General features: G+C 41.7%; 1 long non-coding RNA gene across 2 annotated transcripts in view; it reads left to right on the top strand.

The window, feature by feature from the left end:
* Positions 1-1100: 1100 nt before the first annotated feature.
* Positions 1101-3871, top strand: part of LOC104873757 — a 10135-nt gene continuing 7364 nt past the window's right edge. For both annotated transcript variants that reach the window (XR_783581.2, XR_783580.2), the window contains exon 1: positions 1101-1250. This is a non-coding gene — a long non-coding RNA (uncharacterized LOC104873757). The remainder of the gene's footprint in view (positions 1251-3871) is intronic.

Genomic DNA, 3871 nt, shown 5'->3' with positions numbered 1-3871 from the left:
ATCAAACGCCTGTACAGAAATACACTTCAGCAGTGACTCAGCTGGCCAAGAAGGAGGATCGTCACTCTCTCTGTTCCCTGGCTTATGGCTGAAATTTCTAGACTGCACGCTTTCCATTAAATATTGTACTCCTGCTATGTAAAATGTTTTAATGACACTGGCATTACTGCTCTGCCACTTTAGCTTCCAGGGGTCCCTTTCTTCTCAAAGTTCAGCTAGAGCACAGCATGCAGTCCAGGACACTGCTCGGGGACACTGTCTTCCTACTGCACAACAGCGGCGCGTTCTCTCTTTCTCTTTTCAGTTCTTGCCTCTACTTGTATCATGTGTTGTTGGTCTTAGTCACAATTTATAAATCTATTTTGCTGAGGGCACCTCATATCCTTCCCTTAAATAAGAGCTTTATGGAGACAGTATTCGCACTCCATGAAGTTCACGCTTTTTAAGTATACAACCCAGTGATTTTTACCTAATTCCAGAATATTGTCTTCACGCCCAAAAGACATCCCACATGCATTAGTGTTCACTCCTCATTCCTCCTCGCTTGCCGCCCCTGGCACCAATAATCTACTTTCTCTCTCTGTGGATTTGCGGATTTGCCCCTTCTGAATATTTCATACAGGGAAAATATCCAGTTAGCGGTCTTTGTGTCTGGCTCCTTATTTAGCATAATGTTTTCAATGTTCGTTTTCATTGGGGCATATATGAATATTTCATCTTTTATTTATTTATTGATTGATTGATTGTACCGGAGATCAAAGATCAAACTCAGGATGTCGTGCTTGCAAGACAGGCAGCAGAACCACTGAGCTAAATCCTTGGCCCTATTCTTTTTTATTTGAATCAGAGTCTTCTATGTTGCCTAGGCTGGTCTCAAATTGGAGACCCTCTTGGTTTAGCCTCCAGCGTAGTTAGGATTACAAGGGTTGGACCAGCAACTTTTTTTTTTTTTTTTTTTTTAACCACTACAAGCTTTTATTGCAGGGACAATCTGCTGGGCCGTCTCCAATCAAAGGGAAGAGAGCAATATGGCCAAGACAGGGAGCACTTCATACAGGGCTGGGGTGGGGCTTATAGGGCTGGGGTGGGATTGAGTGATGTAGTGGTTAGGGATTGGGGGAGCTTGTGACATCACAGGAGGGGGTTGTGTCATCAGTTCTCGTCAGGAGGTAATATCAGGCTACTCTCTTGGCAGGAAGAGTCATCATGGGAAGAAGGCTGTCCTTTAGTAGGAAAAGCCATATTTTTAGGTGAGAAACAGGGCATTATGGGAAGGGGAAGACTATTCTTTTTATGTAGCAGCCATCTTAAGGCAAGGGAAATCTAACATTCCAGGCTTTTGTTTTATGATTATTGGGCAAAGGTCTCTTCTTGTTTTTTGGGAGCGGGTGGGTACCAGGGATCAAACTCCGGCCCTTGCACTTGTGAGGCAGATGGTGAAACCACTGAGCCAAATCCCCGGCACAAAGATCTCTGCTTTTGGAGCTGCTTCAAGCTGACAAAGGGGCAAAGATTGGGCCCAAACCTGTATCTGATGGGGGCAGCGATAGATAGGGTCTTCTTCCTTCGTCACAGTGGCCAGTACCCTACCATGACAAGTTCTATGACTGTCTGGTTAGTAATGCCCTCCTGTGTTCCTGCAGGAAATTTTGAAAACAGCAGAACAGACACGGGCCTACCATGTCCAGAGGACACAAGCAGGTCAGCGGGCCCAATAAAGGAAGTAGCAATGACATAATCCTTTGGAGCCAGGTGTAGTCTTGGTACATTCCTCACGTACCCCATTGTCTCTTAACGTTTTCAAGCATTGTTGTATATAACCTTTGCCTTGACTATGTCTCATTGGTTAACAATGTAAAAATACTCTTCACCTAGAGCCTGTCATGTTCCCCCTTGGGTTGCTGTTAGCATGTCGAGGGTGTGTCTGTTTTGGAACTCAATGGCTGCTAGGGAATTAATATGGTCCTGACTGTGTTTAGAGATTAGCTTATTTTGTCCATGTCTTCTGAGATCTCTATTGACAATGACTGATAGAAATGTGTAGAGGTAGAGATACATGCTATAACTGTCGCCATGCCAGTGAGGACCCCCTCTTCCATCAAGAAGGGGACCAGAAAAGGGCCGCCCTCTTGTTGACCTTTGACCATGGGAGGATCCTTTCAAACATCTGGGATTCTGTATAGATAAGATGGTCAAGGGAGGGCTGAGAAATGCTACGTAACAGAAAATTTCAAATTAGTTGAGGCATCGTAATGCCTCCTGACTGCATTTGAAGTCTAGGCCATTGGATAGGCAGACCAGGTGCTCTTCTGAGATAAAGAGGAGATTAAGCAAGGCACGTGATGTTGTCATTTTGTCCTGTGCATGTCAGGTCAGTGGTTGTGTAAGGAATGGGAGACCCATAGTGAAAGGTCCCAGAACTGTGGATAAATTGCCAGTATTTGAGACAGACAGATTAAAATCTAAAGGGATGGGAATTGGAGTGAACAAGCAGGGGTAAATGGACTTACACATCCAATAGTCTGAGATATTGACAGGGAGATAGTGGAGGGTGGTATTAAGTAGGTGTTGTATCCTTTTTTGAGACTGGGTTATCTGGTTTACCACTTCGAGATCTATCCATTTATAGGGAGGTGGAGTGGTGAGCCTCAAAAGTCTCTCTACCACTAGTGCCTATTCAGTACTGCCTCTTTTGGTTATTCTTTTCTGCTGGGTGTTTAAGACCAAGTTAAAGTGATACCTGTGTTAATCATTATGAACATCTTGCTATCTGTCAAGGTCAGTTAAGTCTCTTTAGGCATTAGTGTGGAACCAGGCATAGAGACTCTCAGCTCCTCTGTCAGTGTCAGTTGTTAAGATGGGTCTTGGGCCTTGTTTGGCCAAGTTGCTTTCAGTGAAAGCATGGGAGACTTTTTCTCTTGGTGACTTTCCTTTAGCACATGTTACATTTGTCCTCTTGTGTCCAGCAATTTCCCTGCTCAGGAGGTTGGGTGACTTAACAAAGACGTAAGGCATTGTAGAAAAGGTTCCTTCATACCTTGGATCATTGATGACCTTGGAGGGCCAGGGCCAAAATATTGGTGGTCTTCTTCCCTAGTTACCTTTTAGTGTTGGTATCTGCACTTTGGTGGTTGAACACCCAGAAGAGAAGATCAGTGACATCAGTAGTACAGTAGAAGCTTAACTATCATAACTTTATCTGGATGGCAAGCACCCTGGAATATAAAATATAGTTAGAGGATTGTTATTTTTATCAATCATGGTTGATCTAGTTGTTGATTTCCTATAGAATATTAACAAAAGCTTGGAATCAGGAGCAACTAATAATAATAATAATAATAATATTTTAGCATGACAATCATGACGACATTATCTTTGCAGCAAACTTAGATATGTATCTTAGTATAAAATAGCCATTGTTAAATGTATTTATTTCCCTCTAAAAACACATAAAAATGAAAAACCAGGCAACTCTTACTTAAATAATTACCTTTTGATAGTATGCCGTCTAAGGAAAGTGTATGGGCCCACAAATGTACAAATCATGAGTAGGTGGAGGGGAAGAGAAGGGTGAATATCTGGATCAAAAGGTTATTGCCATAAACAGTATGTTGGAAGACCTGTATAGTCAGGAAACATGAATACATTTTGTACAACAGAAAAGTAGTAATAATTATTATTACAGTTATATGAAACCTTATGTCCTGTAATGTAGCTTGACACCAAGAGGATCTTTTTTTAATAACACCTTGTTTTTCCACAGAAAATATTATATTTTGAAGATGACCAATATAAACATATCACAATAACATATTTAGAACTCAACCCTTTGATGATAGATTATATAAATTATATATATGTGTATATATAT

The sequence above is a fragment of the Fukomys damarensis genome, unplaced genomic scaffold, assembly GCF_012274545.1.
Source record: "Fukomys damarensis isolate Sample0158 unplaced genomic scaffold, DMR_v1.0_HiC HiC_scaffold_23, whole genome shotgun sequence".
In the NCBI taxonomy this organism is placed as follows: Eukaryota; Metazoa; Chordata; class Mammalia; order Rodentia; family Bathyergidae; genus Fukomys; species Fukomys damarensis.
Note: the sequence above shows the minus strand (reverse complement) of the source record. Positions and strands in the feature narration are given on the sequence as shown.